This window comes from Oncorhynchus tshawytscha, linkage group LG05, assembly GCF_018296145.1.
Source record: "Oncorhynchus tshawytscha isolate Ot180627B linkage group LG05, Otsh_v2.0, whole genome shotgun sequence".
In the NCBI taxonomy this organism is placed as follows: Eukaryota; Metazoa; Chordata; class Actinopteri; order Salmoniformes; family Salmonidae; genus Oncorhynchus; species Oncorhynchus tshawytscha.
Window position 1 is genome coordinate 19,946,553 of NC_056433.1, and position 24,116 is coordinate 19,970,668.

At 43.1% G+C, this 24,116-nt stretch overlaps 1 pseudogene; it reads left to right on the forward strand.

Annotated features, from left to right (window-relative positions):
* The window catches only part of LOC112250116, a 148,939-nt pseudogene extending 129,058 nt beyond the window's left edge, over positions 1-19,881 (forward strand).
* The last annotated feature ends 4,235 nt before the right edge of the window (positions 19,882-24,116 follow it).

Genomic DNA, 24,116 nt, shown 5'->3' on the forward strand with positions numbered 1-24,116 from the left:
TGCCAACAATGGACAGAGAGCAAGAGGATTAGGAGGGAGAGGAAGAGGACGAGGGCAAAGAAGAGAAGGAATGAGAGCCATCTCTAATGAGATTAGGGCAAAACTTGTTGATCATGTGATCAACCACGGTTTGACCATGAGAGAGGCTGGACTGAGAGTCCAGCCCAATTTGAGTCGATTTACAGTGGCGTCCATAATTCGAACCTTCAGAAATGAGAACAGGTATGCAACTATCTAATGACTATTTTAGCATTACAGTAATGTACTGTAAAATACGTATGACTGCATAGTATTGCATAAACATTTGTAACTCTAAGCCATCCATTTACTGCACTGCATTGAATGAATGAAGTTGGTTATCATGCTGTACCACATTTTTTTGTACAGTTGTACAGTTCCTATGCTGAACACATACTGTGTTTGAGTTCTGTACAGAGTGGAAAGGCAAAGACATCATGGAGGACGAGGACACTTGTTTACAGATGAACAAGAGACTGCAATTATAAATATGGTCTATGTGGGGACATAGAGGTTGCCTCTGTCCAAGGTTGGATACGCCATGCTAGGGGATACTTCCCTCTATGTGGGGACATAGAGGTTGCCTCTGTCCAAGGTTGGATACGTCATGCTAGGAGATACTTCCCTCGATGTTTGGCAAGAGAAAACGTATCCTGTGATGTGGACGAAGTATTGTGGCCAGACCCAGGCCGGAGAAGAGATGAAGCGTAGCTTAGCACTGGTGATTCCCCCCCTACCAATTCCTGAACTGACCCCCCGGGACCCCACACACACAAATTGTGTTCTTTACTGTATTCTAAAGAATATACTTTTGGTTTACATATGTTTATGGTTTTGTTGTATGCTACTGTATACAACAGTAATGTTTGGCCTAATAAATATGTTCTGTTTCTACATTGCATTGGTGTTTACAGTGTACTTGTTACCCCTCTCAGCAGATTACTTTCACTGTAGAACATTGTATTGAAATGTAGATATAAGCCTATGAAAGACCAAAGAGCTTTAGATTTAGAACAACAGTGTTTACATGGTATATCCAAAAATATACTATTATGAAAGCAGTGTTTGCCATTTGATGCAAATGCTTCATTCCGACATGTGTTTATGTCATTTTGAATGCAGTGTTACATTTTGAAGGAGATGTGAGGCATTTTGCATTTTGTGTGTGCAGTTTTGAGAATTGTGTGTAGAGTTTTGAAAAAAAGGTGAAAGTTTTGAAAACTTGTGTAAGCAGTTGGAAAAAACTGTAATACAATGTTGAAAAAGACTACGGTCGTTTCCCAAACTGTGTTGCTATTTTTTTATTAATTGATGTACTTTAATATATTCAGTTATGATGAATACTCTAAGAAACAGAGCCGTATTTACCTGGGGTTCTCTCTATGAGGAATATTAATCAGCATTTGTCCTGTTTGTACATTGTGTAGTACCCAGGGGTACATAGTATGTATGTTTGTTTGTATGTACGTAGTACCACTGTATATTTGTATGTACATAGTACCACTGTATGTTTGTATGGACGTAGTACCACTGTATATTTGTATGTACATAGTACCACTGTATGTTTGTATGGACGTAGTACCACTGTATGTTTGTATGGACGTAGTACCACTGTATGTTAGTATGGATGTAGTACCACTGCATGTTTGTATGGACGTAGTACCACTGTATGTTTGTATGTACGTAGTACCACTGTATGTTTGTATGTACGTAGTACCACTGTATGTATGTATGGACGTAGTACCACTGTATGTTTGTATGGACGTAGTACCACTGTATGTTTGTATGTACGTAGTACCACTGTATGTTAGTATGGACGTAGTACCACTGTATATTTGTATGTACATAGTACCACTGTATGTTTGTATGGACGTAGTACCACTGTATGTTTGTATGGACGTAGTACCACTGTATGTTAGTATGGACGTAGTACCACTGCATGTTCGTATGGACGTAGTACCACTGTATGTTTGTATGTACGTAGTACCACTGTATGTTTGTATGTACATAGTACCACTGTATGTTTGTATGGACGTAGTACCACTGTATGTTTGTATGGACGTAGTACCACTGTATATTTGTATGGACGTAGTACCACTGTATGTTTGTATGGACGTAGTACAACTGTATATTTGTATGGACGTAGTACCACTATGTTTGTATAGACGTAGTACCACTGTATGTTTGTATGGACGTAGTACCACTGTATGTTTGTATGGACGTAGTACCACTGTATGTTTGTATGGACGTAGTACCACTGTATGTTTGTATGGACGTAGTACCACTGTATATTTGTATGGACGTAGTACCACTGTATGTTTGTATGGACGTAGTACCACTGTATATTTGTATGGACGTAGTACCACTATGTTTGTATGGACGTAGTACCACTGTATGTTAGTATGGACGTAGTACCACTGTATGTTTGTATGGACGTAGTACCACTGTATGTTTGTATGGACGTAGTACCACTGTATGTTTGTATGGACGTAGTACCACTGTATGTTTGTATGGACGTAGTACCACTGTATGTTTGTATGGACGTAGTACCACTGTATGTTTGTATGGATGTAGTACCACTGTATGTTAGTATGGACGTAGTACCACTGTATGTTTGTATGGATGCAGTACCACTGTATGTTAGTATGGATGTAGTACCACTGTATGTTAGTATGGATGTAGTACCACTATGTTTGTATGGACGTAGTACCACTGTATGTTTGTATGGACGTAGTACCACTGTATGTTTGTATGGACGTAGTACCACTGAGTGTTAGTATGGACGTAGTACCACTGTATGTTTGTATGTACGTAGTACCACTGTATGTTTGTATGGACGTAGTACCACTATGTTTGTATGGACGTAGTACCACTGTATGTTTGTATGGACGTAGTACCACTGTATGTTTGTATGGACGTAGTACCACTGTATGTTAGTATGGACGTAGTACCACTGTATGTTTCTTCCGTCACTGTTGAATGCATTATTCTGATAATCACACTTACATTCTTGGTGCACACACACGCACACACACAGGCCTCAGGACCTAAAGGCTCTTTGAAGAATAACGCCAAGAACTCTGTTCAGAGGAGCATTCAACTGTGGAATGAAGCCAGTAAGTTAAGGAGCAATGTGAACGGTAAACTCAGTCCCCCCCCATACAACACCCACCAACTGTGATGATAAACGGCAGAAATATTTCAAAGAACTGTGTTTTCTGAGGACTGTTTGCTAAACAAGCAGAGGGTGCGGTCTTTGTTCAGAGACCGCAGAGAGTGTGGGCAGTCTCCAGGCCCGGGTGACAGCTGGTGGCTTGAAGAATCAAATCAAATCTAATTTATTGGTCACATTCACATGGTTAGCAGATGTTAATGCAAGTGTAGCGAAATGCTTGTGCTTCTTGTTCCGACAATACAGTAATAACCAACGAGTAATCTAACCTAACAATTCCAAAACTACTACCTTATACACACAAGTGTAAAGGGATAAAGAATATTAACATAAAGATATGAATGAGTGATGGTACAGAACGGCATAGGCAAGATGCAGTAGATGGTATCGAGTGCAGTATATACATATGAGATGAGTAATGTAGGTGTAATGGTTTTCTTGCGATGAAGGAGAGGTGGACCAAAACGCAGCGTGGTGGTTATTCATGGTTCTTTAATAAAGATACTATACATGAATAGACTAACAAAACAAGAAATTTGAACAACCAAAAACAGCCCTATCTGGTGCAAACACAGAGACAGAAACAATCACCCACAAAACCCAACACCAAACAGGCTACCTAAATATGGTTCCCAATCAGAGACAATGACTAACACCTGCCTCTGATTGAGAACCATATCAGGCCAAACATAGAAATAGACAAACTAGACATGTAACATAGAATGCCCACTCAGATCACACCCTGACCAAACAAAACATAGAAACACACAAAGCAAACTATGGTCAGGGTGTGACAGTAGGGTATGTAAACAAAGTGGCATGGTTTAAAATGGCTAGTGATACATGTATTACATAAAGCTGCAGTAGATGATATAGAGTACACTATATACATATATGATGAATAATGTAGGGTATTTAAACATTATATTAAGTAGCATTGTTTAAAGTGGCTAGTGATATATTTGACATCAATTTCCATCAATTCCCATTATTAAAGTGGCTGGAGTTGAGTCAGTTTGTTGGCAGCAGCCACTCAATGTTAGGGCTTGCTGAAAGATCTCGACAGTACATTAGGGAAGCTGAATGCAATCCCCAATGGTAAGCACACAAACAACACTATAAAATGCCTTTTGTTTTAAAGGAAGAAGTTATAAATATTTCTCATTGATGTTGCTGGAGAAATGTATCAGGCTGAGCCCAGGATGTGGGACCAGAGCGGATGGATAGTAGTATAGTGGTGTAGGTATTCGATTAGGGGACATCCTCAAATCAAATCACATGTTATTGGTCACATACCTGTATATGTGTTTAACAGATGTTATTGGTCACATACCTGTATATGTGTTTAACAGATGTTATTGGTCACATACCTGTATATGTGTTTAACAGATGTTATTGGTCACATACCTGTATATGTGTTTAACAGATGTTATTGGTCACATACCTGTATATGTGTTTAACAGATGTTATTGGTCACATACCTGTATATGTGTTTAACAGATGTTATTGGTCACATACCTGTATATGTGTTTAACAGATGTTATTGGTCACATACCTGTATATGTGTTTAACAGATGTTATTGGTCACATACCTGTATATGTGTTTAACAGATGTTATTGGTCACATACCTGTATATGTGTTTAACAGATGTTATTGGTCACATACCTGTATATGTGTTTAACAGATGTTATTGGTCACATACCTGTATACGTGTTTAGCAGATGTTAAGTGATTAAGATGCCACCATCTCTCCGCTGATCTCTGACTAATAGGCCTGGCTCACAGAAAGCAGTGGCTGTGAACGTGCTACAGTAGTTAAGAAGGAAGAGTGATGTTTTTAGACTGATGTCTCTTCCCTGTGTGTGTGTGTGTGTGTGTGTGTGTGTGTGTGTGTGTGTGTGTCCTCACGTGCGTTGTGGTGGCTAATTTCTCCATTGCCAAATGAGGAGAGTTACAAACTTCACACACGTCAGAGTTATACTTGAACTACATCTTTAATAATAAGAGCTTTGCATTAGCAATGACTTTCAACGATTCACCATTTCTAATGAACCGTTGATAGTGACAACGTAAAAGTACTTTTAAAGCCAAGATACACCCCTCTCAACCTACATGATGAACCACAGACCTTCGGGAACAGTCCACAAAGGAAGACTTTATAATGAGAAAGGAGTATCCCTTAGCCAGATAGCATTCGCTATAAATTATCATTCAGTTTGGTCCCTAAGACGAGGTTCTAATCTTGTTCCTGGTACTTCATAGCACAAAAACATTACCTTATGTTATCTGGAATGCTCTTTAGGTTTTATCACCCAAAGACATCGTAAATCTCCTCTGTCAGTGTTATCTCATAGAGGCCCATCCTCAGTAGAACACACACACAATAGTTAACAGAATACTTTATTCTGTCCAATAAAACAACCATTATAATGCAATACAAGCACTATAACATAATCTTGCAATTTTCCACGACAGCGTGTGTTTGTTCGTGCTTGTGTGTTTGTTTCTGTCTGCCTGTGTGGGTGTGTGCTTGCGTGTGTGTCTGCTTCTGCATGTGTGTGTGTGCGCATGTGCGTGCCCGTGTGTGTCTATCAGTCCATGCAGCGAGGCCCAAGGTGAAGGACCTGAAAGACAAGGCAGACAGACGGCTGGAGAAACTGAAGCCCGTCCAGGAGCTACCGGACAACCTGTAAATCCCTGTAAATCCCTCCACCCAGCTTTACCCTGTGGTTCACATGCATTGCCGCCGTTTGAGTGAAGGCTCTGTTCAAAAAAGAAAAATTAAATCAATGTCAAGGCTTTTTTTGTTTGTTTGTTTTTTTGCAAAAATAACAAATTGTTTCTCTTGCCTCTAAAGGACCTTGTATTTTACTTCTGTCAGTACACAATTGTGTTTTTTTCCTGAGTGTTCCTTGGGCCTTTTCATTGCTATTAGCTTGTGAGCATCGTAGAGCAAAACATATCAGTGTTCCTGAGAGTCTAACATTTTCAGAATGGGAACATAACAGTTTGTAGCTAAAATCGGTCAGATTTTACAGCATACAATCATTGCTTTGCAGACGTTACAAACACTGCTGTAGCTCAGCTTCCGTCCACCTCACAGACTAATAGCAGGCATCTACGGATTCAGTGGAAATAGACACATCCAATAGAAGATCCCTGAGCGTTCCTTGGGCTTTTTAAGTGCTCTCTGCCTGGTGATCCATGTGATGTCTCTCTCCACAGATTAAAGTGTCTGTGTCCTCCGGGGGAGACTGTGTCCGTGCATATGGACCAGAAATCAAGAAGGGTCGCTACAACACCATCAGTGTGAATGTGAAGACCACCTCCCCTGATAACCGACTCTTCTACCTGAGTTAGAGGACATATCACCACACTGGGATGTTAGTCACCTCGTGTGTGTGTGTGTGTGTGTGTGTGTGTGTGTGTGTGTGTGTGTGTGTGTGTGTGTGTGTGTGTGTGTGTGTGTGTGTGTGTGTGTGTGTGTGTGTGTGTGTGTGTGTGTGTGTGTGTGTGTGGATACAATCCCCCAGTAAATCACTGAACCATAATAAGAGAAACCTCAGGGCAACAAATAATGTGTGTGAAACGTAACATATTAGGGCCATTTAGTGTTTAGGTTTGGCTCATCTCTATTCTGGGATGTGTAATGTGTTGTTGGCCAATTCATTTCAAATCATTCCACCAGTGGTTACTTCCCAACATACTAGATAAATACCAATTATCTTAAAGTCAGAGAGAAAATAATAAAAGGTTACTTGTTTCCCTGTGTGATCCCCAGGAGAGAGTAGGTGATATTGCCTCTATATACTGCAACAGCAACCACAGCAATTAGCCGCCAGTTCAAACCGGACTATTTCATCTGTCTTCATCACTGATTTCCCTGGGGAAATCACACTGCTGTTGTTCATCTCTTGATTTGCCTGTGATTCTTCCCCATTATCTTATTCTAATGTGTCCTGCTCTGTTCTCCTGCACTGTGCTACCTACACTACACTACAGCAACCAAGAGAGACCGAATAATAATGGACCTGTAATGTTATCAGATAGGAGATTGCAGTGCTGCATCTTATTGGCTCATCATCTGTCTGCCTCTAGATTGACTTCCTGGCAATTGAGATGTGTAAGGGCAAGGTCAACTTCCTGTGGGATGTGGGCTCCGGAGTGGGTAACGTGGAGTACCCTGACACGACTATAAACTATGGCAACTGGCATCGCATCGAGGCCTCACGGTAGAATACCATTGTTATTAATTTTCTATACCAGATATTTTTCAGAGCAAAGATTATACAGGGATAGAGAGAGAGTCTATCAGTTTACTTATTAATTCATTCATATTTTAGCATTGATTGTGCCAGGTAAGTTTCTTATTCAAAAATCAGACTTCTCGTCAGATCATTTCTGTTTTTGTCCCAGGAATGGCATTAATGGCACCATCTCTGTCCATGCACTGGAGGGTCCCAGAGCTGGCATCGTGCCCACCTCTAAGAGTGGCACCTCCCCTGAAGGCTATACGATCCTGGATGTGGACCAGAATGCCTAACTGTTTGTCGGTGGCATATTGGGCAGTGTGAAGGTAGCTGATATCACTTTGTCATACAGTAGTTTATCCCGGAGCCATTTAGACATTTTTACCCGTTTCTATTTTGGTAGATGCAATGGTATTCACTATGTGTTTCGTTGTTTGTCCTGTAGAAAGTGGTCAAAACCACTACTCTCTCCCGGTATATGAGATTGACATACCTGGACAACAAACCTATCGGCCTGTGAAACTGTAGTTTAAGAACATTTCCCTCAAGTTGATGTTTCTAGAGCCTGTGTATTTTAAAGAACATTTTCCTCAAGTGGATGTTTCTAGAGCCTTTGTAGCTTCATCAAATCAAATCAAATGTTATTTGTCACATGTGCCGAATACAACAGGTGTAGTAGACCTTACAGGGAAATGATTACTTACAAGCCCTTTAACCAACACTGCAGTTTTAAGAAAAACACAAAAAAACAAAGAAATGAAAGTAACAAATAAGTAAAGATCAGCAGTAAAATAATAATAGTGAGGTTATGTACAGGGGGTACCGGTACAGAGTCAATGTGCGGGGGCACCAGTTAGTCGAGGTAATTGAGGTAATATGTACATGTAGGTAGAGTTATTAAAGTGACTATGCCTAGATAATAAACTGAGAGTAGCAGCGGCGTAAAAGGGGGGCATTGCAAATAGTCTGGGTAGCCATTTGATTAGATGTTCAGGAGTCTTATGGATTGGGCGTAGAAGCTGTTTAGAAGCCTCTTGGACCTAGACTTGGCGCTCCGGTACCGCTTGCCGTGCGGTAGCAGAGAGAACAGTCTATGACTATGGTGGCTGGAGTCTTTGACAATTTTTAGGGCCTTCCTCTGACACCACCTGGTATAGAGATCCTGGATGGGAGGAAGCTTGGCCCCAGTGATGTACTGGGCCGTACGAACTACCCTCTGTAGTGCCTTGTGGTCAGAGGCCAAGTAGTTGCCATATCAGGCAGTGACGCAACCTATCAGGATGCTCTAGATGAGGCATGTGTAGAGCTTTTTGAGGATCTGAGGACCCATGACAAACCTTTTCAGTTCCCTGTGGGGGAATAGATTTTGTCGTGCCCTCTTCACGGCTGTCTTGGTGTGCTTGGACAATGTTACTTCGTTGGTGATGTGGAGAATAAGCAACATGAAGCTCTCAACCTGCTCCACTACAGCCCCGTCACTACAGCCCTGACCTCCTCCCTATAGGCTGTCTCGTTGTCGGTGATCAGGCCTACCATGGTTGTGTCATCAGCAAACTTAATGATGGTGTTGGAGTCATGCCTGGCCATGCAGTCATGAGTGAACAGGGAACGCTGGGCTGTAGTCAATGAATAGCATTCTCACATAGGTGTTCCTTTTGTCCAGGTGTGAAAGGGCAGTGAGGAGTGCAATCTGTGGATCTGTTGGGGAGGTATGCAAATTGGTATGGGTCTAGGGTTTCTGGGATAATGGTGATGATGTGAACCATGACCAGCCTATCATAGCACTTCATGGCTACAGACGTGAGTGCTACAGGTCGGTAGTAATTTAGGCAGGTTACCTTACTGTTCTTGGGCACAGAGACCACTATGGTGGTCTGCTTGAAACATGTTGGTACAGACCCAGACAGGGAGAGGTTGAAAATGTTAGTGAAGCCACTTGCCAGTTGGTCAGCGCATGCTCGGAGTACACGTCCTGGTAATCTGTCTGGCCCTGCGGCCTTGTGAATGTTGACCTGTTTAAAGGTCTTACTCACATCGGGTGCGGAGAGCGTGATCACACAGTCATCTGGAACAGCTGATGCTCTCATGCATGTTTCTGTGTTATTTTCCTCGAAGCGAGCATAGAAGTAATTTAGCTCGTCTGGTAGGCTCGTGTCACTGGGCAGCTCGCAGCTGTGCTTCGCTTTGTAGTCTGTAATAGTATGCAAGCCCTGCCACATCCGACATGCGCCGGAACCAGTGTAGTACAATTCGATCTTAGCCTTGTGTTGACGCTTTGCCTGTTTTATGGTTCATCGGAGGGCATAGGGATTTCTTATTCGTTTCCGGGTTAGAGTCCTGCTCCTTGAAAGTGGCAGCTCTATCCTTTAGCTCAGTGTGGATGTTGCCTGTAATCCATGGCTTCTGGTTGGGGTATGTATGTACACTCACTGTGGGGACGACATCATCGATGCACTTATTGATGATGCCAGTGACTGATGTGATGTACTCCACAATGCCATCGGAAGAATCCCGGAATATATTCCAGTCTGTGCTAGCAAAACAGTCCTGTAGCATACTATCTGCTTCATCTGACCACTTTTTTATTGACCTGAGTCACTGGTGCTTCCTGCTTTAGTTTTTGCTTGTAAGCAGGAATCAGGAGGATAGAATTATGGTCAGATTTGCCAAATGGGGAATATTGTTGAACAAGCAAGTAATACCTTTACCCTTGTTAGTTTCCTCCCACCCCCGCTACGGTGGCCATCGTGGACATATACTCCAATGAAGAGGAGAAGCTGGTGCTGTCATTTCAAGGCTCTGCCACTTGGCTCAACCTCAAAGAAGATGAGAGGATTTACTTTGGTGGTTTGCCAACCATTGGAAATGATAGGTATTTCCTGTACTCTTTAGGAGGTCAATCACCTCCACAGTAGGGCCTAGTAATACACACACACACAACTCTGTGTCTGCATACTGAACACTACCTTTGATCATCAATCTCACTTGGGTTAACATGTGTAAAGGTCTGTAAGAAATCCCAATATGGTCATTTGGAACTTTCTTCAACTAAAGTACACCTCGGATAGCTTTTCTTTACACCTCTGCTCCGTGTTTTGCTCAGACACTCAGTACTGTACAGTCTGTTACTGTTTGTTCCTGTTCTTCTCATATTGTCACGTTTGGCCATAAAAGTTGAGGGTTGACAAGGCATATAGGTAGCCAGATTAACAGACAGACAAACAGACAAAGATTTGAGTTTCCATTAGAACACCTCTGTCTGCTGCCGGACCTTGAGTCAGTGTCACAGTGTCATTGTCGCTGGCCTCTCTGGTGTTAACTCTTTAGGAACTGTCACATAAATAGTAACAATAGGTTATGTAGATATGACCTTCACAGTCTTCGGCAATATGAGAGGTGTATTCTATAGGTCTTTAAATCACACATGGAGAACTAAATATACTTTTTAAGTTTCTGTCTACGTGTGTCATTCTTGTCTTAATATGCAAATATATTGTATCTTTTGCTCCTACGGTATTAAAGAAAGGTAATACATGTACTGTTTAAAGTTTACTGTATCACCTTTTGCATGTACTTAGCATAGCCCATTACTCTCTAAAGCATCCCTGGTACCTTGGCTTTATCATACAAGTTACCATGCATTTACTTCACAAAAGTATGCTTACTTAGCTCATTGTAAATAAGAATTTGTTCTTAACTGACTTGCCTAGTTAAATATATATAAAAAAAATAAAACGTTTTTATATATACCTGTGTATATATATATATATATATATATTGTAGATGCTTTAATGCAATATATGCTGGCCAAATTGCAATTGAGACAACTCTCTCTTCTCTTTACAGGTCAGAGGTTACCAAGAAGAGGTATGCTGGCTGTATGAGAGACATTGAGGTTAACAGAACCCCCTGTAACCTGCTGAGCAGCTCCGACTACACCGGCCTGGCCAAAGGCTGCTCTGTAGAGGTCAGTTTAGCACGCCTTCTCTTTCATCTCCCTCTTTTTTTCATCACCCCTTTAATTATTCAGAGGTACAGGCACACTCATGAAATATGGCCAAACATTTTGCGAAAAAAACAAGAATAATAAAAACGAGTGGGGCATATAAATAACAGAGAAATCGCTGCTTCTGAAATAGTTATTTTAGTTAGGGGAGAATAGTTATACACACATTCACACCACAGACACAGAATGTAAAAGAGTGTAGCAAAGAATTGAGTGGGAGAAGTCATTTTTAATTTAGCAATGGCTGGTTTGTACGTCTCAGTTGTGTTCAGTTGTGTTTGTAAAATGTTTGCAAGATTTCACACTCACTTCAGTAGGCCTACATCCATTTCTTGTTGACCCTGTGTCAATGCCTGATGATGCATCTGAAAATGCATACTGTGCTAATAAACTCTACTCTAACAGACAAGGTTTATTATTATGTTCGATATAACTCTGAAATTGATATGGACATTATAAACAAAACAACACAACGTTATACTATATTGTTTTATTATACAGTATTCAGAATATAAAAAGAACTCTGCCAATTACTGATGACTTTCAAATGATTGTGCTGTGAATGAACATCATGACTGGTCTCTCTCTCACCAACAGAACCTCCATACAGTGAGCTTCTCCAAGCCAGGCCACGTGGAACTGAAGTCCATGTCCTTTGACGCTGGTACGGAGATCAGCCTGTCCTTCGCAACCAAGAGTGACAAGGGCATCATCCTGTTTGGCAGTGGGGACACCAATGGGACCAGCTCCCAGTTCCAACTCCCCAAGAGGAGACACAGGCAGTCTGGGGAGGTAAGAGGATGTGGATGAGACACACACATGCATACACGCATACACACACACATACACTCCTCGTACACACACATATACATATACTGTACACACACACGCACGCACACACGCACGCATGCATGCATGCACGCACACACACACACACACACACACACACACACACACACACACACACACACACACACACACACACACACACACACACACACACACACACACACACACACACACACACACACACACACACACACACACACACACACACACACACACAAACACTCACTTCAGTGTTACAGCTATCAAAGCATGCTAACACAGCACTAAGTCCTCTATAATGTCACCTCCTTGTTCTTTATGTCATTGAATCCTATTACCCAGTAGAACTGGAATGGCTGTTGGAGGTGTTTCTTGGTTCCTGTAATTGAATAAGTAGCACTGTGCTGTCTGGCTGAGTTGCTTTGAAAAACTAACAGCACATTGATAATCAACTCCTGCTGTGTGCGAGGCTCCTTATTAAACTAACTATAAAAGAGATGGATTGCCTGTGAGGTTTAATGATTATACTTTCACCCGACAGCAAACAAAAATTGATAATCTTTCACAGAGGGCTAAAGGCTGGGAGATTTGCGACGACAGTTTTGATTAAAATATGACTTTCTACGTCTCTGTTAGGGCACCCTTCATCTCTCTCTCCATCTCTCCTTCTCTTCATCTGCAGACCACCACATCAATTAGTGCCTGTGGCTGCAGGAAATGATAGTGGGTTTAACCTCTAACATTCTCCCTGCAAGTGTCGTTAGTAAGAAATACATTATACAACAGTCCTCTGATGGATCACGTCCAATTTAACGATGACCCTTGGTAGACCGTCACCTTTAAAAATCATTAGACCTAGTAAATTAAGTGAGTGTCATTTCGAATGAGTACACGTCAGCCTCATCTGTCTCTCTGTCCTCGTCGTTCATTCTGTCAATTTGCGCAGGGGACAGGAGGAACGCATGCTGAATCAGACCATAGTTATTGTAGCAGTAGCACTTCCCCTCACTCTCCCTCACTCTCCCTCACTCTCCCTCACTCGCCCCAGGCAAACTCCCTCTGTGCATGCTAGTCTGCAATTCCAACGCTGTGGTGGGATGTGCTCACCATCTCGCTGGACTGATTACAGAGAATTTAATCATAACAAGAGGCACTTAAATCTATCTACTTCTCGTCTAGTATGTTTCAGAGAGGGCTGAGCTTTCTTTGAAGCTCTGCCCAAACAGAATCCAATCAAGGCGTGTAGAGAAATGGAGGACTTACATAAATGCTACAGGCCCTCAGGGTTGAAAAGCATATCGGTATGCAATTATGTAAAGTTGACTTCCTTTTCTCAAAGTATCTGAGGTTTCATCATTATTGAACAGATTTTTCTTAATGTTTCTGGGCATAAAGTTCTTATTGTCTTTGAACATTCAAGGCTCCATATTGTATGAAGCCTGTCCTGACTTTCTCCATATTGTATGAAGCCTGTCCTGACTTTCTCCATATTGTATGAAGCCTGTCCTGACTTTCTCCATATTGTATGAAGCCTGTCCTGACTTGCTCCATATTGTATGAAGCCTGTCCTGACTTGCTCCATATTGTATGAAGCTTGTCCTGACTTGCTCCAGATTGTATGAAGCCTGTCCTGACTTGCTCCATATTGTATGAAGCCAGTCCTGACTTGCTCCATATTGTATGAAACCTGTCCTGACTTGCTCCATATTGTATGAAACCTGTCCTGACTTGCTCCATATTGTATGAAGCCTGTCCTGACTTGCTCCATATTGTATGAAGCCTGTCCTGACTTGCTCCATATTGTATGAAGCCTGTCCTGACTTGCTCCAGATTGTGTCTTCTAACCAATGGTTTTATGCACTGAGTGTGTTTATGTATTGATTATATGTATAACCCTGTGTCCCTGGTCATTTAGATTGGGTGGTCCCGCCTCACGCACCCTCTCTTCTCCACTGCCTCCTGCAGCCCTTCCTGGCTGTGTTGCTGAACAAGGGGGCCCTGGAGGTGCTAGTGTTTACAGGCAGCCACAGCCCACTTCAAGGTGGTCCGCAAGCCTGACCAGGGCATCCTGCATGACGGGAGAGAACACACCCTGCGCATTGAGAGATTGGGCAGCAGGTAAGATCACACACACACACACACACACACACACACACACACACACACACACACACACACACACACACACACACACACACACACACACACACACACACACACACACACACACACACACACACATGTTGCACTGTCCTGCGTGTTTCTGTCCAGGTCATTTGCAGTCCAGGTGGATGAGGAGCTGAAGAGGGAGCAGGGCCTTCCCAACGAGCAGCTAATGGGCGTCAAGAGACTGTTCATAGGGGGTATCCCCGCTGACGTAGAGTTCAGCTCCCAGAGACACAATGTCCACTTCGAAGGCTGCATCTGGAACCTCATGATCAATACCATGTACATCTCTCAGCAGCGCCTATTATCTCCCTACTATCTCCATATAACGATTCATTATCCTGATCGTAGATATTGGCTCATTATTAGTAGATATTATTAATGGAAGGCTATGTGGGAAGTGTTGTAAATGTGAAGTATTTGTTTCATGGTGCGTTGGTTTCTCCCAGTTAAACAGGTTGTAAAAGCAGTCATTTGACACCTTGACTTGTTTTTGTCTATAGATGATAATACATTCATATTATTAGGCTCAGGGCTCTCTCTCGCTTCCCAGTGGACTAAACACAGTTCACCCATATTTAGTTGGCTTTAATGGGGTTATCCTCTGTGATAACCATGTTCATAATTCAACTGATTACACATCATCACCCATTAACACACTTTCTGTGTATTTGTGTACTCGTATGGGTATCAGGGAGTAAAAGACAAAAAAACGTCACATTAAAGGACTAAGTTCCCAGCCTATGATGGAGTGATATATTATCCCCATAAAGAGCTGTCATCTGTCCCCAGCACAGCTCAGCCAGACAGACCGGTTGGCCCTGAGTCTAAATACACCATCAGAGAGGTTGATGTGGCTGGAATAAAGAATGGGCCGTTTTCCAATCCATTAGGTCTGCTTTATAGGTAAAGCTGCAGTGTTGACAGGGCTCTTTCTCATAGCTCCACTGCTCTGTCTATCCTCTCTAGCTGACAGCTGAGGTACTGTAGCAGTATTCTCTCTGTCCTCGCTCTGTCCTCCTTGCTCTCTCTCTCTTTCTGTCTCTCTGTCCTCCTCTCTCTCTCTCCCTTTCCTCCTCTCTGTCTCTGTCCTCCTCGCTCTCTCTCTTTCTGTCCTCTCTCTGTCTCGATCTCTCGGCCCTCTTCGCTCTGTCTCTCTGTTTGTCTCTCTCTCTCTCGCTGTCTCTCATCCATCCTTCCAGACTCATTCATTCACTGCTAACCAAGCTGCCTGCATTGGCCAACACCACCTGTATTTTCCTCAAATATTCTCTCGATATATCTCCATAGTATGTATCATTGTAGGCAAATGAATAGATCGCTACACTATTGTCACTGGTAGTACAATATTTTCTTGTAGAACTCATATTTTTCTTAGTACTGTTCCTCTAGCTACCTGCTGTGCTGACTTTCGCCATTCATGACATCAGTGACATCAGACGTGTGTCTGTGGAACCTTCATTTGAATGGATTTCAGCCATAGACCTTCAACACCAAGCCTCCTGTGTGAAGATGTGTTGCTCGTGAGATATACATGCACACACTTTCCATGTCCATATTCCAAGTATTGCCAGAAGACATTTGACTTTCAATAGGGATTTTCTTCATTTCTTTCTAAGTAAATCAATATGGTTTTAGTAGTTCTGCTTTATAAAACAGGCTACATATGATATATGCTGTACCGTGTGCAGTGTGATATAAGTGTATGTAGTGTAAAATAAATGTAAGCAATGGGAGCCTTTGTGGCTCAACAAGAATATAGAAAGAAAGAACCATTCTGCATTGAGAGAGATGTATTGTATAATGCAAGGTCAGAGGAATAGGGATGTCTTCATGTTCTGAACAGAACAAAATAAGTGATTCAGATGTTGGCCTTGCAAAAACAAATGTACATTTTCTGATAGTCTCAAAAGCAAATCCATGTCTTTTTCAATAGCACCATCTATTGGCACGTTAGAATAGCACTTCATCTAGAAACAGAAAGCAGGTCAACTATATTCATATTAAAATGAATGTTTGCATTGTGTTTTTAATGCATTCTTTGAATGAGATCATCTTAGCTAATATGAATGGTTTTAAGACGACTGCTACTCCCCCGTCCCCTACAGGCCTCCCGTGCTGCCGAGGAATCTCCAGTGGTCTTAAAAAAAGCCAAACAGTTTGGGTTCTCCAAAAACAGCCATTTTGAATTTGATGACACAAAGGTCAAGAACAGGTATATAGAGTTTTCATTTCTTTGAAAAGTCCCAATGAGACCTTTCTTTTCTAGATCATGCGTCAGTTCTGTAAATATCATATTCGACTGACTGTTGTGAATCTGCTTGCTTACAGGCTAATCATAGAGTTTGAGCTGCAGATCACAGCAGAGTCAGGCCTGGTGTTCTACATGCCGAGGATCAACCACGCTGACTTCGCCACCATTCAGGTGAAGGAGGGCATGGCCCACCTCGGCTATGACCTGGGCTACGACAACACCTCCGTTATCAACGACGGACACTAGCACAAGGTCTGGGATCACCTAATGTACCTCTCGAGCCAGCCGAGGAAACAATCATAATAGTAATTTAGCATGGTGTACAGTCTGTTGGCAGTTACCATCAGTTCTATTTCACTGTCTGAGTGAGTTTAGATCGTGAGAGCAGACAGCTAAATACTGTGTCACAATGACACAACTACAAAACCACATACTTTTCTATTTGACTAGTTCATTGACCAAAACAGGAGGCAAGCAAAGTAATCAGGAACTACAGTTCTTTATTTCCATCATGTATTAAAGATATGTATTGTTATTGTCCTTATTTACCCCTGAATCTTTCCCTTTCTGCGGTCTCCGATCCAGGTGGTGAGAAAGAAACAGAGAGGTGTACTGGTGATAGACAACCGCTACTCCAAGCACACCACCAGCCCCAAGAAGGCTGACATCCTGGATGTGGTTGGCATGCTTGTACATAGGTGGCCTACCTGTCAACTACACCACCAAGAGGATCGGACCAGTACGTTCATACATGCTTCCTCACATTTCATTTGTAGGAAGTAAAACACAAAGCCTTATACACTGTATTACTGTAATTGTATGTATTTACATATGATCAGTTGAAAGGGTTGATGTTAGAAGTAATCATTTACAATGTATGGGATAGATTCAACAGTAAATGAAACTTCTCAGTGTAAAGTCATATGTTATAGCATAGTTAAAGGTGTGTTGTGTTCTTCTAGGTCTTGTATCGTATCAATGGCTGCATCAGGAACTTTAAGATGCTGGGTATTGTGTTGGACATGGACACGCCCACCTCCAACCACCAAGCGGGCAGCTGTTTCATCATCACTGAGAAGGGAACCTACTTCGATGGCACTGGATATATTAAAGCAGGTACGTTCTGACACTCAAAACATAGAACTATAACTATAGGAAAGACTCCAGGCTATAGTAACATAACTATAAGATCCTGGGGTTTTCCTGACCAGGCTATAGTAACATAACTATAAGATCCTGGGGTTTTCCTGATCAGGCTATAGAAACATACCTTAAAGATCCTGGGGTTTTCCTGACCAGGATATGGTAACATAACTATAAGATCCTGGGGTTTTCCTGACAAGGCTATAGTAACATAACTATAAGATCCTGGGGTTTTCCTGATCAGGCTATAGTAACATAACTATAAGATCCTGGGGTTTTCCTGACCAGGCTATAGTAACATAACTATAAGATCCTAGGGTTTTCCTGACCAGGCTATAGTAACATAACTATAAGATCCTAGGGTTTTCCTGACCAGGCTATAGTAACATAACTGCCTACTGGACAAGCCAGGTGTATTCTTTTTTTTTTTTTTTTTTTACCCCCTTTTTCGTAGTATCTAATTATTAGTAGTTAGTATCTTGTCTCATCGCTACAACTCCGGTACGGGGTAGGGAGAGACGAAGGTCGAAAGTCATGCGTCCTCCGAAACACAACCCAACCAAGCCGCACTGCTTCTTAACACAGCGCGCATCCAACCCGAAAGCCAGCCGCACCAATGTGTCGGAGGAAACACTGTGCACCTGGCGACCTTGGTTAGCGTGCACTGCGCCCAGCCCGCCACAGGAGTCGCTGGTGCGCGATGAGACAAGGATATCCCTACCGGCCAAACCCTCCCTAACCCGGACGACGCTAGGCCAATTGGGCGTCGCCCCACGGACCTCCCAGTCGCGGCTGGCTGCGACAGAGCCTGGGCACGAACCCAGAGTCTCTGGTGGCACAGCTAACGCTGTGATGCAGTGCCCTAGACCACTGTGCCACCTGGGAGGCCAAGCCAGGTGTATTCTGAGTAAAGTATGTCTTCTCCCTTTCCTAGCTGCTGTTCCACGTGGACAACTGGGTGGGCCGGTTCACAGCCGAGTACCAGCCTGAAGCAGAGGCCTCTGTGACGGTCAGTGGCACTCAGTCACTGTCCACAAGCTCCGCCATAGGCTGGAGATCATTGTGGACGGCAGGAAGGAGCAAGCAGAGAGCCTCAACACCAGGTCCAACACCACTGACATCTGGGACAGGTACATGATACGACAGCACTCACCAAGCATATCACACCTGAGACATGTTCAGTAGAGGCACCTGGGACATGTTCAGTAGACGTACCGTTGTGGAACATTAAACATTCAGTTAGAACTGTATCATGTAGAATAGACATGCCTCTGGAATCAGGTTACATACTAACTCCTGAACATGACCCTGGATACTGTGGGGGACATTAAAGTTGTGCCAAACCATGCTTCACTACAACGTTGAAGATGTTTGTGATTTACTTCCTATCTAAACCTCAGGAGATATTTAAAGTTATAACCTCCAGCAGTCATCGGCTTCCTGACTTATGAAATAGATTCATGAATTTGTTTAACAGGCCAGAAAATTACAGTCATAAATCAACCGTTGTCTTTTATCTCTTTTCCAGAGGGGCTCAAGCAGTTTGGCCTGACTACCAGCACTTCATTCAAAGGCTGCATGCGCAACCTGAAGATAACAAAGGCATCCAAAGTGTTGGAGGTTCAATTCAACAAGGGCCTGGAGTTCAAGGGGTTTCAACCTCTCACCTGCCCAGCCAATGCAGCCTAAACACAGACTACCAAAGCCTGTCACTGCCAGAGGTACAGCAGCAGCACCAAAACACATGGAGACACAATTTACAGGACTGTAACTTCTCTCTCATTCTGGATCAGCGGGCCAACCAGCTTTATACCAAGGGTTTGGATTGCTTTTTAGAGTGTGAAGTATACAATACAAGTGACTGGAACCTTTAGGAAGACATAGTATAAAATCATGGTTCATTTAAAGGACTATAGATCCTCTTCTTTATCCTGTATGTCCTAAGCCTCCTGTGTCTGTCTGTCTAAACTACATGTGATGTAGCATACCGTATGTATGTTGTGGTTGGAATTTGTACTCTGTAACAACAAACAGCATTTTGAAATCCATGCTTTGAAGGAAATCAAACAATTGTATTGTCTTTATTACGACTAGAACCGACTACGAGCATGGAATTTGTATGTGGAAAGGTCGGCAAGAATGCCCAAGGCCTAAAGATGAATTAATTCTGGATTAAATGTTTGGATGGGAAAGTAGCAACACAACGCACAGGTAGCAAACCTGGTGAGAAGCAGGAGGAGCCAGGTGTTACCCCACAGAGCCCAGAGCCTCCATGCATTGCAACAAGTCCCTCCTGAAAGATCATCAGAGAAGCTTTGCATCAAGTGGCCGCAAACCTGCAAGACAAGTGTGGTAACAGTTCATCGAGGATTCAGACAAGGTGCTGGGCGCAACAGCAAAGGGAGACGCAGACTGGAGGCTACAAACTATAACAACAATCTTAGTCAGCCTAGCAGCGGAATGGTTTGGCGCAGTGAAGCAGAGCTGCAAAAATCCACAAGATCAGGCAGGAACTGAAGGTCCTCAAGAAACAAAGAAACAGCACAAGGAGGCCAGTGACGAGCATCTTGAGAAAGATGCGTAGGGCTGAATGGCAGAGAAGATGGCGGAAAGAATGAGCCAGGAAGCGAACTGCCTTTATAGCCAATCCCTTTGGTTTCACAAAGCAGCTACTAGGATAGAAGCTCAGTGCGAACCTGGCTTGTCCAAAGAGGAGATTGACCAGCACATCCAGAGCACATACAGTGACTCCGACAAGGAGCAGGAGTTGGGTCAGTGTAACATCTTGATACACCCATCAGCACCGGTCACAGAGTTTGACAACAGGGAGCTACTCCTGTAAGAAGTACAGGAAGTTGTAAAGAGGGCAAGGTCTAGCTCAGCTCCTGGACCAAGTGGAGTCCCATACGAGGTCTATAAGCACTGCCCTCTGTTACTCAAGCGGCTCTGGAAGATCATTAAGGTCAGCTGGAGGAGAGGTTGTACAGCAGTAGGGATTGGCCGAAGGAGTTGGATCCCAAAGGAAGAGGATTCTGAGAGAATCAACCAATTAAGGAGGTCAAGGAGGTCAAAGAAGGTCAAGGTCGTAGACAGATTCCGCTTCGTCATCGCAGGAACACCAATCCCCACAGTCTCGAAAAAGCCAGTGAAGAGCCTTGGCAAGGTGTTTAACAGCAGACTGAGGACACAACATCAATCCAGTCCACCTGTCAGGAGCTGGAGACCTGGAAGAGAGCAGTTGACCGGTCAGGACTGCCCGGAAGTTCAAGGCGTGGATGTATCAGCATGGCATCCTCCTGAGAATACTCTGGCCTCCGCTCATCTGTGAAGTCACCATCTCCACAGTCAAGAACTTGGAGAGGAAGGTCAGCAGCCATCTCCAAAGGTGGCTGGGGTTTGCCAGAAGCTTTAGCAGCATAGCCCTCTATGGGAACAGCAACAAGCTGAGGCTGCCCTTGAAGTCCCTGGAAGAGGAGCTCAAGGTCACTCGGGCGAGGGAAGTGAAACACTGCCAAGGGGAAGGAGAGACAGGCTGGTTCAGGAGGAGATGAGAGCAGCTGTGAAAGAGGTCCAGCAGAGCAGTGGGAATGAGACAGCAAAGAGCCTGGGCGAAGTAGGACCAGGCAGTGTAAGCGAGCTCAGCCCAACTGTCAGAAGATCACTTTCGTTTCAGCCAGGCTCAAAATCCAAAACAAAATCTAAAGTACCAGGGACTGGTCATCGACTGTTGGAAGCAGGGTGTGGAAGGCTAGATGTGTGCCTATCGAGGTAGGCTGTAGGGGTTTAGCTGGGCAATCCCTCTCCAGAGCCTACAGTACACTCAGCATCAATGGATCGAAGACGAGGAGAGCCATCAGCAACAACATCAAGGCAGCTGTAAAAGCCTCAATATGGCTCTGCATCAAGAGAGGAGATCCTTTGGGCACAGCATTATGCCACCTGGACACAAGTCGGATTCTGATCAACCTCGGCTGGGTCACACGCTTTCTTCAGCCTCCCAGTCTATTAGGACTATCAGGTTTAACTTCTTATGGGCAGTAGCGCCCCTGGCCAACATCCGGTGAAATTGCATAGCGCAAAATTCAATCTACATTATTAAATATTTAACTTTTATAAAATCAAGTGTAATACATCAAAATAAAACCCACTGTAACTTCTTGTTAATCCAGCCGCTGTGTCATATTTCAAAAAGGCTTTATGGCGAAAGCATACCATGCGATATTCTGAGGACAGCTCCCCGCATATAAACACATGAAAAACATATTTCAACCAGGCAGGTGTGACACGAAAGTCACAAATAGCGATATAAAAAATGCCTTACCTTTGATGATCTTCTTCTGTTGGGACTCCAAAAGGTCCCAGTTACATCACAAATTGTCCTTTTGTTCGATAATGTCATTCTTTATATCCGTTAAAAACTCAGTTTAGCTGGCGGGCTTCAGTCAATAATCAACCTAGTTTCCCTCCATCAAAATGCATACAAAATGAATTCCAAACGTTACTAATAAACTTTTCCAAACAAGTCAAACAACGTTTACAATCAAACCTTAGGTACCCTAATATGTAAATAAACAATCAAATTTAAGACAGAGAATCGTTATTGTCTTTACCGGAGAAAAATTCCAAAGAACGCGTTCTCTTCCACGCGCTTGGAAACACTACAGCCAAAATGGGAGCCTCCTAGAAAAACTACAATTTTTCCAAAAACCAGCCTGAAACTCTTTCTAAAGACTGTTGACATCTAGTGGAAGCCCTAGGAACTGCAATCTGGGAGTACTTGGCCTTATAATAAAAGTGATAGCCATTGAAAATAGTGGTAGGCCCAATTTTTTTGTTGTTGGGATGGTTTGTCCTCAGGGTTTCGCCTGCCTTATCAGTTCTGTTATACTCACTGACATAATTTTAACAGTTTTAGAAACTTTAGAGTATTTTCTCATGTATATGCATATCCTAGCTTCTGGGCCTGAGTAACAGGCAGTTTACTTTGGGCACGCTTTTCATCCGGTCGTCAAAATACTGCCCCCTACCCAAGAGCGTTTAAGGAAGTGAGATTATAGTGAGAGTGTACCACTACATCCCAGTGTAGAAGTAGAACTGATTCATCCATCCTGTGCTGCTCTGCATCGGTTGTCATAATGAGGGCTCTGTTTAGACTGACCCAGGAAAGAGTCCTCTCCTTGGGGCAGAGAGAGAGAACCATCCTGGAGCTCTACGGCAGCTCCACTCCAGCTCAGCACTGGTGTACAGACAGCGTGGACATCACCATGACCCAGTCAGGTAAGGTATGATGTCTTAACTGTGTGTGGAGTCGAGCTGGAGCGCACATGATAACATAGCTCAAAGTGAGAACAACTCTCTCTCTCTCGATCTCTCTCTTGAGCACTCTCTTTGTCTACCTCTCTCGACCTCTGAATGCTCAGCTATGAAAAGCCAAATGATTTTACTCCTGAGGTGTTGAACTGTTGACAATGCTGGTCATCTTTGAACGTCTTGAAGAAGGATCTGGCCTAAATAGCCATGTACTCTTATAATCTCCACCAGGCATTAGCATTTACATCTAAAGATACACGGAGGACAGAGGCAGTCAGGTCGATACAGACAGCTCAAGAATTCTGCTTATATATGCAGAAAAAAAATACATTGAATTTTGAACAATTATTATGTCTCTAGACTGCAAGAAAAAGGTGTTTGAATTCAACATTCTCTAATGTACTTTGCTCCCTCAGATGTTTGCACATGACCCCCCCAGGCAGAGTTCACATTTGTTTTCATGTTCAACGTAATCTCAAATGATTTACAAATTGTCCTGTAATTTGTAGACTAAATGTAACCTTGCTTACAGTATACCCTTGACATTTCTGTTTTCTTTGGCTCTCCAACAGAAATGTCTTATTTTTAAGAAATTCACATTACAAGTATTCTGGATGACACCGTGGAAAAGGAATAACAGTAAAGGTCAGCATGCTGCACAAAGCTCACTCCAACCCACAAGTGCACACATTTTCTTTTGACTTTCAAAATATGAAATGTGGCGTCGTGTCTCTCTGTGTGTCCCCTGCAGGCCATGGTGACCTCTGTGTGTGGCCTAGTAAAGTCTAGCCAGCACCAGCCACCTCAGTTTGTCCAAGTCCCCTTCCACGACTACAGCCAAGCCCTCCAGGCCACTATACAGGCCCATCAAAGGAAACATGGACTACTCATGTAGACACAAGCAAAACAGAACACAATATTCTCCTTTGGGAAAAATGTGTTCCCTTTGATTTTCTATTATTGTTTTT